Here is a 12,802-nt window from a genome sequence, read left to right on the forward strand (position 1 = left end):
CACGCTCGCACACACACACACACACACACACACACACACACACACACACGCTGATAAGAAAATAATGAAGCTACGCTCTAACTGAATTGGCTAAGATTGCTTTGATATGTTTCTTCCCCCGTCCCAGTCTCTCTCATCTTTTCTCTTTCACACGAAAACTCTCACACAAATGTTCCCACACTGGACTGAATGACAGGCAGCATCTCTCTGCTCATTCATTTTTATCACTCCTCCCTCCCCCAGTGAAGGAGTAAATGAGAGAGAGAGAGAAAGAGAAAGAGGAAATGAGATAGAAGGACAGGGAGAGTGAAAGAGTGACAGAGGGAGTAGGCTAAACCTCAACTTGGAAATAAACAGAGTGCCAGCAGTATAATTACTTGATTTGAATATGAGATAAAATAAAAATAAGCTTTTGATATTATATCCTTCTACAACACACACATACAGGGTGAACATACTGAAAAGGGAATAGCCCTGGCCATGTTTTTCTTTTCAGTGTATTTTATTTGTTGTTTGTCATTGTTGACTTTCTTACATCTAAAAACAGTCGACCTTCTGGGATTTATTAGGATTCCCCGCGGGAAGTGTCTAAGGACACCCTGCTTCTGCAGGTACATCCTTTTAACTGTCAGGACTCCCTCTTTGTCGCAGTGTAGTAAACAGACCAACATTAGAGTGGCAACATGTGCTCTTGAGCTGGGGAAAAACAAATCTGTTTTTCATAGCTCACAAAAAGAAAAACACGTGCACGCAAAGCAAACAAATTTAATATGGAGGAACAGAGGACAAATGAGTCACATCATGCAGGAGGAGGATGTTTGTGTGCGTGTGTGTGTGCGTGCACGTTTGTGTGTGATTTCACAGGTGAGTTGTCCCCACAGCCAAACGTTTGTATTCTGAATGAAATATCAGTTGCTGCAGTAAAACATCTAATTTGGCAGCAAAACAGACCTCAAACCCAAAATATTATTCCATGGAGCAGTCTGTGTCTGTGTGTCTGTGGATCAGAATATGTGTGCGTGCGTGTGTGCGTGCGTGCATGTGTGGCTCTGTGTGACAGAGATAGAAATAAATGATGGTGAATGTTGAAATAGAGCAAGATTTTACCATGGCTGTGCAAAAATTCAGCATTCCTAACTGATCTGTAAGAGTGCTAATTGTTACATGTTTTGACCATGTACCTGTCAATGGGTGCAAAAAAAAATTAAATTTTAAAATCAGCTCTCAAATTTGTTATATTAAACCTGGGAATCAAATTACTCAAAAAGAATAAAGCCCTTCAGAAACTAGGCCAGTTTACTCTCACACAATCAAACTGTTTCATCTCCCGTCTCTTTATTTTCACTCAGTCTGCTCTCCATAACATCACCGTCAAATGTATGTGTGTGTGTGTGTGTGTGCGCGCGCAATGTCTGTACACAGATTGTTTATTTATTTATTATTTTATTTATTTATTCAGTGATTTATTTTATGAATTTTTGATTTTTTGAAATTTGCTGAATGTGTTCTTCTACAGGCAGCTTAAGAGGGAAAATATGAAAATGACAGAAAACGTGATTTTATTACCCCACATGGGATACCCATGATGCATTGTTGTTGGAATCTGGGTTATCAGTGGTTGCTGTGGTTACCTGAGTGATGGATGATTGTCATGTGAGAACATTTATTTTTTCTTTCTTTCCTGACCTTTATTGAGGAACGTCTTTGGTGGGGTTTTTTCCCTCACCAACAGAACAAAAGAGCTTAAAATCTGAAGCATGTTCATCTCTCTTTCTCTCGTTCACTCTTTCTGTCTGTTGTTGTTTTTTGTCCTGATAAACAGACCTGGACATACAATTCCCCTCTATACACTCTCCAGTCTCTCTCTCTTGCACTGAGCTCTGATTTCAATCTCTGTTGAGTTCAGTTCGGTCCAAGAGTATTTGATTGACCATAGTGTCATTGACATTTATTGTTACCATTTTACAAACTGCAAAATGATGTATTCAGAATGTAATAGAACAACAATAACAGGATTACAAAAAAAGGATGTTCGAGTGGTATTGTAATGATAAGGCTCCCTCCCTTTCTTTCTCTCGTTTGTGCCTTGCATGCAGAGAGTTAGAGAGATGGATGGAGAAACACATAAAGCAAGTGCTGTAGTCATTAATCTCCTGCGATAGTATATGTGGTGATTTTTCTGTGGCAGAGAAATTTGGTGTATGTACAAGCTTGAACATTAGAGCAGAGATGTGTCTTCACTGGGTCTCACAGGTGTGATTCCCTGCACTGTAAGCTAAAAACTCAAGCTCCTGATTACAGTATATGCCACTGAATTTTATGATGCAATACCACACAATACTGTCAGACACAGCACAATACTTTGTACAAGACAGCATAAAATACGCAAAGATAAAACACTCAGAAACTTTATGAGTTACGGATATATTTGACACCCTCAATTATAATACAGTCAACCAGTAGGTGATTTGCTATTTTTTAACAGGGGGGCGGCCCAATGGTCACTGACACTACTTTATAGAGTATATAGGGGGATGGCAGGTTAACAAGGGGGATGCATTTTGGTCATTTGGCTAACAAGGGGGATGGCATCCACCCTCATCCCCCTACAAATCACCTACTGAGTACAGCACATACAAACACACCCACCCACACACACAAGCACACATACACACACATTGTTAATGTGTATAATATATTTCAGAATATTATACAATATTGCACTCCACTGTAGTGCTTTATACATGTTTCTGTTATCAATAAATCAATAAATCAGACCAATAAATAAATCAGACCAGCCCCCTGAAACCTGACCTTTTTTGTGTGTCAGTACCGAATACTTCACTACTGTGTCTGTCAGTATATCAGCTCCCCCACAGTAACTTTTGACAGTTCATCTGAAGAATCTTTGAGCCAATCAGAACACCCCCTGTGCCTGTTAAAACTCAATGGACCCAATGAGTGCTGATTTCAAAGAATAAATCAAAGATGTGAAAGCTTAAAAGGCCCGATCGGAAATCATTTCATGGATCAGAGATCTGCTGTTTTAAAGATAGACTTAAAAGAAAGAAGATGATATCTCAGTCTTCACACCAAAAAGGTATGGAGATTTTTTTGGTCATAGAAGCTATTCCGAAATTACAAAAAAAAAAGAGCGAATTCAAAAGTCAAAGAGGAGCCTTTTTTTTTTTTTTTTTACTTGCTTTACTTACAGAAATCAAACAGAACAGAACGTCATTTTTTTTTAAACAACAAAGACTCAGCAAAGTGTGGCTGAAAACATCCCATTCTAAATATCTGCCAGGCAGTTTGTTTTACAGCTACTTTCCTCTGGTAATTTTTTAACAATGTGTTATTACATGATTATGACTGATTCTTTGTACTTGTGTAAAATCTTAGGAACCCCTCTATAACTCAGCTGACTACCTTTTGTGTGGTCTGAATGTTGAGTGACTTGTGCGTGACAATGTTCTACTGCCTGAATTAGACTGGGTCTGAATGTAGAGCCAACCAGAGATGCCTTTAGGAAAGCAACATTTCAGAGGAATATTCCATTACATATTTATTACTTTTTCTTCTCCTCTCTCATTTCATTTCTCTTTCTGGCTTTTTGCACTCTATGTCTCTAGAGCGTGAGAGACACTCTGATGGCATGAATTAAACATGAGAGGATGCTCTCTCTTTCTTTCTCTCTTTTTCTTGCCCTCTTTCTCCCTCTCCCTCTCTCTCTCTTTCTGTTTCTCTCATTTTTACTTTCTTTTGCCTAAAGAATTACATTGGAGAAACAAGACTGTGTCAATGTAAATGTATGTGTTTGTTGTAAATGTTTAGTAATGGGTTGTGTAGAGGGCAGTGACGCATCCCATTTACTTGTGAGTGTGTGTACATTTATGCTAAATGGATGTCTGTGACTCACTTCCTGGCTCCACATCAAGTGCCCACCTCTTACTAAGGCTGTATCAGAGTTCAGAGAGGAGAAATATAGAGACACAATAGCAAACAGTGAGAGAAAGAAAGTGTCTCAGAACCTCCGCCTATCCTAGAGAAAATCTGATGACACGGTCATGTTTAAAATGTGATTGAGGAATTGGGACTAAATGATATGACATGAATGATTGTATTTGTGTCTGTGTATATGTGTATGTGCCTGTACTTGTGTGTTGGCAGCAGTGACATTATGTGTTAGAATAGTTTGAAGGGTTCATCCACTGTAGAGAATGCCTTACTGCGTTGTTATGTTGTTATGTCATAGACAAGAAACTGTTTAGGCTCTTATAGTGTAAGTAACATGGATGAACTCTCTGAGAAGGTTTCTTTAGAATGACACATCTCCCTCTCTCTCCCTCTACTTCATGCATTCTCTGCTACTGTCTCTCTCTCTTTCTCACTCACCATCTCATACACACAACACACACGCACACACACACACACACAGACACATGCACATGTATTCTGTGTTTAGACTGTCCTCTTGTGCACCGTGTCCCATTTTCATGCCGAAAAAGGAAAATAACAGCAAAAACTTTAAAGTTCCCCTGCAGACATCACAATATGACCCACTTCCCACTTCTCCTCTTACAGTGAGAGAGGGAGAGTAGGAGATGAGGGGGTGGATTGAGCCTGTGTGTGCATGTGTTTCGGGGGTCTCTTGAGTTGAGCTGCAGGCTTATCTTACATGTACGTATTGCTAGAGGTAATGCCATATATAGGATATTCAACAACATTCCCACACATGCTCACTCACTCACTCAGTCTTTCTCACACACTCTCCCACACAAAAGAGGTACAGTTCAAGAAAAAGTAGATTTTAAGATTTAAAGAAACAAATATAAGGAGCAAATGTGGAGTTAATATCAGAGAAGCCCCCAGATGCAAAGCTGGCCTTATAGACAACCACATACACACACACACACACACACACACACACACACACACACACACACACACACACACGCACAGATTCAGCAGTTATAATGGCAGTGTCATAAACACAGTACTTCATCACAATAACATGCTCATAGGAACCTTTATGTCACCCCTGGGAGGAAAGGGACTGTATTTCCTGTAACACACCTGGCACTGCTCTCATTATAATCTATTACCAGTGTCTCAGGGACACCCAGAGGAAATGCTGCATTGCTATGGATGCAACAGCTCTCTACAAATGAATATACTCACAGAATAATAAGTTTTCCCATACACCTTCTTTAACAGTGTGTGACTAAAGCAATGGCTTTATACAATGCAATAGGTGGGAGAAAATACCACAGAACCTGTGATCTATGTACATTGCTATCAGTGCCACAATATATAATTTTTAATTTTGCTGTATTTGTTTTTTGTGCGCTTAATCCATACAAAAAGAGTTTGACAGACTACAGCAAATGTTCCAGCAGTATCCCTGAAGCATACTTGGTTAGAATATTGACCACGTTCTGTGGGCAGTGGTCAAACCAGAAAACCATTACACTGAGGGACAATCATCTACAAGCCATTGATTGCAGTGTAAGTGATCATTAAAGTACTTCTGCAAGTCGCAGGCAAATTCCTCTCATGTTCAACCTTTTAACATGAACAAATTACATTGTTGTTCCATCAGTCTCAGCCTAGCAGTAATCCTACTTTCAAGTTCATCCAAAACTGTGTGAATGCACAATACCCCGTTCAGTTACCATAGGACTTCAATAGCATATTATCCATAGGACATTAATGTAAGACTCAGCATTCAAAGATCCTCATACTACTTAATGATCTCTCCTATTCCCTTAGATAAGGGATTACTGTGGGTTGATAGGATAGTGTGAATGTGAATGGGCAGTTAATTAATGAACATTAAAAAGAGCATGAAAGATAAGAAAAAGAATAAGAAGCAGAGAGAGGGATTTAGGAAGGTTTGGGGATTTGGAGTCAGAGATGAAAGTTTCACTTTTGTCAACTTTGACACATTGCTGGTGGAGTCAGGATGACATGTCCCTGCAAACGCAAATCTACAGTGTCCAACATCTCTGTTATGCTAAATGACTGAGTCTGGCACATACTTACCTGTTCCACCACAAAAGTATTTTGGCTTCTTCATTGAGAAGGTTTCTGCATAAGAAAGCTGTAAACCAATGTTTTATTTCAAGGTAGAAGTGAAGCCGCATGTACTCTCTCTACAATACCTCTCCTGAAAAAAGGAATCTTTCCTAGACGGTTATTGAACACTTACTCATTTTGTGTTGGGCTGATGTGACTTTTCTTGAATATTTAATGATTTTGCCATAATACTTGATGACTGCTTCTGGCACAGCCATGCTGGCACCATAAGAGAGGTGGTTGGGATTTTTCCTGAAATATGAGATGGCTGAATTGATGCTATGTTCAAGGAGGTCACCACTGGTATGGAATTTACAAACACATTTTTAAAATCCATGCTATCTCTTGCATTGGAGAAGAGGAGAAGATGTACAGGTTACCTGAGTAATTTGATCATTGTGCACCACGATGCTTTGGGTTGATGTTTCTTCAGAAAAGCCAGTATCCTTGGAATTGTTTCCTGCTGTATGGCTTTCCACATCCAATGTCTGACCTCTCCAGCCTGAGTTCAGCATGTGTGCTCTGCCCTCCATTTGACTGTTATACGTTCTATGCTGAACCTTATAAGCACATTCAAGACAACTTTGCAAATGCTCTCTCCTCCTGTGACCGATGACATGCCCTACAGATCGATAAATCTGCCATCATATCACGGCCTGCTTATCTTCAGAAGATGGATTCCTGTTCTTCTCCAAACACATCTTGTGTTCCCTACTAAACTGAAGCTCTGGAAGAGACACAATAATGGCAACAATTTTCCCTCGCAACTACACCGCAAACTAAGTCTAGAGTTTTATTCTGTGCTTGTGGTTACCAAACATGCCATGACTACCAAACAGTCTGAAAAAAGTGGATCTTTTTCTGCTTCCCATTTCAGATTAGGTCTATCTTCCTTGTGTTCTCTAAACCTCATCTACCAAGGTACTGTAACTGGCTTGCAACCTTCAGCAGCATCCTCTTGCTGTTTTCCCGGTGCATTAGATTAATGGGTTTCTATGGGCCATGCCTCATGGGCATAGATTGTGACAGTCTAAGTATGGGCCTTACTGCTTGAAGATATTGCCAATTTTTCCAGAGCTTTTTTCAGTTTTTTAAACCTGTGACAAAGACATTACACACTTTCTCAGCTAAGGGTGACCCCTTCATTTGGAAGGCTCTTGCACAATAAAGTTATGAAACACTGTTTGATTTTGGGCAATAGGGAAGCCAAGACCAGATTGCCTCTCCTAAAAATGGGAAACTTTTTGAACGGTTAAGAATTTTGGCTCCGGCTGATGTTGTTTTGCTTGGATGAATTTATCTGTCTCTCTCTCTCTCCACCTAAAGTGAACATTGAGCTTGTGCTTCAACTTCAGATGCAATCCGAATTTCTGCCACAGATGGCATCTGTCTGGATCTCTGCCTAAATTTCCTGCATTCCATAACAAAATATAACAAAAATGATTGATGTGAAGAAGTTGCACAGAGCACCTATAATATCTTCTCCATTGAGGTGGCTATAACTAATACACATATATTGCTCTATAAAACTGCAGTAATACTATACCATGAGTAATGACTTGCAAATTGTGGTTATCTGTGACACCACATGCAAAACAGGAAGAGATGCTTTAAATGAAATTTAACTTGTAGCCATGTCTCTCTCCCCTCTGACACATCTGTAACCTGAAACTCCTTAGGTGTCTAAAATGATTATTTTAGAAAGGTGGAATAAATGACAGCAGTAAGACTATGAAAGAGAAGGATAAGAAGACCCTGAAGAAGTATAAGGTCACACAGTTATTTAACGCCTTCTTTAGAAAAAAAAATATATTTAAGGCCGTGTTAGAGTCAGCTATAACCCTGTTTCTGTCTCCTCATAAGAATGTATTTGATTTCTAGAAGCTGGATACCACAATACAGCTTAATGTTTGAAAGGCCAACTGTCCCAGATTTATGTAGTACAATTCATTTTCTAAAAGATTACTTCTGAATTTAAAGTTACTGTGCTCACTGTCAGTAACAAGCACAAGTTCCTCAAAATGTCCATGTTTTGATTGACTCCTTATTTGACTCCCTGAATGTGAAAGATCAAACAGATAATGTTGTGAGTTTGACTCTTACAACGTACACTCATGTGCTGTGTCCCTAGGTCACTTAGTCAAAACCCTGCAAACCGTGCTGGTAGAAACAAATGTATTCACAAGTGTCTCCTTGGATCACACAATGGACTGGAAACATTTATATCAATCTCTATATCTTTGGTAGTATACCTACAAATGAATGGATGGATAAAGAATTTTCATAAAAACATGAAAGTTAAAGAAATTGAAGAGTTTTCTATATATATATATATATATATATATATATATATATATATGTATATATATATATATATATAAGTTTTCAGTGTTTAAATAAATTTGGTCTTTTTGATGAATAGAGGAGGAATGATGAAAGGATTGGATGAGTTTGAAGGGGATGGTCCAAGTTTAATCTGACCGGCAACACAATGAAAACAGTGCTTCAAAACATATGGAATCACAAATCTTTCAGTGAGAGAGACATCAGCATTAATGTTAAGGCTATTATGAAAAAAAAAAAAAACTCATCTAACAATCTGCTGACCTTGCCACTACTTAGCATCATTGCAACTTAGAGAGGGAACAGTTTAACTGGCCCAAATTACTTGATAATAGTAATTTAATAATTTATCCTGCAAGCTTGTGTATCATGTAGGATATGGAAAGTCTCAATGGGCAGCTATAGAATCATGTATTTCTGAGGTTACTGGTCCAAATGATTGCCTTTCTAATTTCATCTCAGATCTCAAGACACAACCAAAATCACCTCATATCTTGAGCTGGGCATCTCAAATTTTTAAAGATGGGGTGTAGTGTGGCTATTTGTTACTAACAAAGAAAAATAGTCTTTTTTTGTCCATTTTCTGGGGCAGAGTCTGAAAGAATTAAATCATGGACCTATTATAAAAATGCATGCTTGTAAAGGCAAAATAACAGGAGGGACAATTCATCATCCTTTCAAGATTGAGGTAAGGAGGAGGTGGGAGGGGGGGCAATCCCTATATTCCCTGCTCAAATATACACCAGTGGTTGGAGTTAATGCAATTAAAGATAGAGAGAATGAGGACAGAGGAGACAAATTTCTGGAGTGTGAGGGCCTACAGTGCCCACACACATACATAGACACATGCACACACTCCTTATGACATAGACATACCCTAGAGAGAAAGCTCAGCTCTCCACTAAACGATAATACAGCTGTAGCAAGCTCTCTTTAATTGCCTTCTGTGCTCTGTCTGAGACAGAAAAAAGGAACAAGGGATGAAAAAAGAACAGCAGAAGAAAACAAATGGCAGCATGCGACAATGCCAAAGAAAAGGCATGTCTCAGCGAGAGAGACTGAGACAAATTACCAACCATTTTATTTATTTATTTATTTATAGCAGCAAACCGATACACACAGTTTGCACTCGTCCTACCACTGGAACTGCAAAGTGGGTGTGGGTGTATGTATGTGTGTGTGTGTGAGAGAGAGAGAGAGAGAGAGAGAGAGAGAGAGAGAGATGATAGTGTGACATGCAAAAGTATGACATACACATGCACAAACACACACACACACACACACACACGCATGCACACATACCCAACCAAGGGTGTTACAGCAGTGAGTCAACTTGTTATACACTGTGTACTTTGGCTTCCCTTACATTTCACAAGAAAGAGCCCAAATGAACATGAGGCAATACAGTTTAAAATTTGAAGTTTGATTTTGTGTGTGTGCCTGTGTGAGTGTGTATGTGCACATGTGCGCGTTTGTGTGTTTTAGCACACACCCCTGCAGTTGTTGTTTTTGGGATCTGTGCGAATTGAGCTGTCAATTGGTCAGCTGATCTTAAAGGTGATGTCATTTATTGAATGTTCTAGACAGTCTCACATATACAAACATATACAAACACATATACAGAGTACATATATTGTCGAGACGAGAGGGCACGAGTGAGCAGCCATTTTACCCTGTGAGGAGTGTTTTAATTTATACACTGTGATAGAATCAGCAGACATGAGGCTGCTTTACCCATGGAACAGAAGTGGATGTGGGGAGGTGTCGGTGTGAAGGTGTTTAGTGGCGTGAGGGTCCAGTGCTATGTTGGGTCTATGGGGTAGTTTTCGGCTCTAGAGGAAGAAGACAACTAGGCTGGTCTCAGCAGGTTACAAATAACGTCCCTTTCCTGCAGCCTCAAACTGAACTACCTCCCAGAACAAATGCCTCCTCCCTTGCAGTCCAGTGGAAGAGCTCTTGGTTAACACACAGGAGCCGCAGGCTCATGTCCCACTCCAACCCACTGGGACCGACCAAAACTGCTCTCATTTGTTACTTTTCCCCTTTTCTTGCTCTCCTGTTTCTTTCCCCGCTCCTTCTGTCTTATAGTCTACTTTTCCACTTCTTTCTACTATTACCCCGCCTTTTTCTCTTCCCTCCTCACTTCTCCACTTCTTTCTTGATTTTGTTTCCCCTTTGGTCCTCATTTCACGTGATCCGTTAATAATCAAAGAGACAGCTGCTATTTAATGTATTCAAAATGATGTGAGTACAAAATTCATTTAACTCGCGAAGTACATTCGTCAAAAAGAAAATTTTTTCACCGATTGTCTCTCCATGAAATATTAATGGTTCATGTACTTTCTCCTTCTCTTTCTAGGTATTCCACCTTCTTGCTTTCATCTTAGTTCACTCTCTCATGGAACTTCTTTATCCCTTCTTTGCTCATGTCCTCATGAACTGATGAAAAATTCACTTTTAGCGTAGATTTCCATATATATATGCTATTTTCTATATAATTTCCCCCCTTGTTTTTTACATTCACAATATGGATGTATCACCACAGGACAGAAAAAAATAGCCATACCATTGGCTCACCTAGAAGTACAAAATTTTCAGATTAATCCGAAACTAAGACTCACCTTTTTACCTTTTCACATCCACATTTCAAATTCCTTACAGACTTTCTGGTGATGGTCTGACAAAAAAGACTCTATGGATGTTTGTGACATTGTCTATTTATGAAACAGATTTTTTGTGTCATGCTGCAGGACTAGATTTTGATTACAACACATAATGAATTGTGGTCAGTATCTTGTAAATTCAGTGATTATCTAAAAGCATTATTTGTGAATGCAGACTTCTGTGACATAATGCCAAAGGCATTTTAATCCATTTTATTTATTTTATTTAATTGTTTATTGTACTGATGTTTACATTCATTACCTCATGCCTCTTATAGTCACACTGCAGGACATTTTGCGTGTTCATGTTGAAAATAGATTATGAAAAAAGGCATATTTTTCTTGAAAGTAAAGTAGTCTTAAAGAAACTCTATCCATCATTACAAATTCAACTTTTGTGGAACTGAAAATACATTTTAAACATTCTGATTTAATTACTGTAAAATGAGGCGTCTTGTGAACTACTCTTTACAGGCTCCAGGAATTGAAGTAACCAATTTAGATAACCACAGTCACTGGAGGTTTACACAACAAACACATCCATTTTCCCCTGTGTGCCCTTTTTACAGTGTTTACAAGCTGTTTTAAATTATTTTTCACAAAGATGTTTCAATGAGCCTAGTGCATGGTGCCAAACTTGCCAAACTCAACGGTATAAAACTCAGTCATGTGTTCAATCCACTGAACATAGCCTGTTGATTTTATATAGGAATTTTCACAGTTTATATTGTTATTTGTGTATGTTATAGCTCTCACATGTTCACATTTATGTATCTTCCCTACCAATTACCATCCACTGGTGAGAATGCAGTTCAGCAAAATGGTTAATCGGTTTTCCACCACTACATGAAATTGGAGAGACAACACTCAGAATGATTAACAGTGTCTTATTTACAATATCCTCTCATTCAGTAATGAACTGAGCTGACTGCACTGTCTCACATGTTTTAAACTATACACCCTGACTGCCCTGTATGTTTTAAACTATACAGTCTGACTGTCCTATATGTTTTAAACTATACAGTCTGACTGTCCTGTGTGTTTTAAAGTCCACACTCTGACTGTCCTATATGTTTTAAAGTCCACACTCTGACTGTACTATATGTTTTAAAGTCTACACTCTGACTGTACTATATGTTTTAAAGTCCACACTCTGACTGTACTATATGTTTTAAAGTCTATACTCTGACTGTACTATATGTTTTAAAGTCCACACTCTGACTGTACTATATGTTTTAAAGTCTATACTCTGCAAGCAAATACTGTGCAATGTATACTGCTCTGCTTTAGAAAGAAAAATCCAATATTTACAAAACAATGTATTTCTGAGAGATGTATTGAACTCATCTGATAATACTACCAAATGACAAAAAATGGTTCCAACCTCTCAAAAAACATTGCTCGCTATATTGTGCAGCCTTTGTATCCAATGGTACTTTTAATATGCAGGTATTCGATGGGTAATGCAGAAACTCAGGGCTTGGATCCAATATGAGTTATAGAGTATTAAGTAATGTAGTGAGTTACAGTGTACTGAAATGTGAATAACTTAAATATGAGCAAACGTCCCGTGTTTTACGGCATTGTTTGACACTTTACTTGAAATTGCACCACTGATTATATTCATATGTTTATCTAGTGGTCTGCTGTGGTGATGACCCTTTCTGCATTTTGTGTTTAGAATGCATATTAAAACTCTGTTATGAGAAATTCTAAACAAT

The sequence above is a fragment of the Chanos chanos genome, chromosome 3 (genome assembly GCF_902362185.1).
Source record: "Chanos chanos chromosome 3, fChaCha1.1, whole genome shotgun sequence".
In the NCBI taxonomy this organism is placed as follows: domain Eukaryota; kingdom Metazoa; phylum Chordata; class Actinopteri; order Gonorynchiformes; family Chanidae; genus Chanos; species Chanos chanos.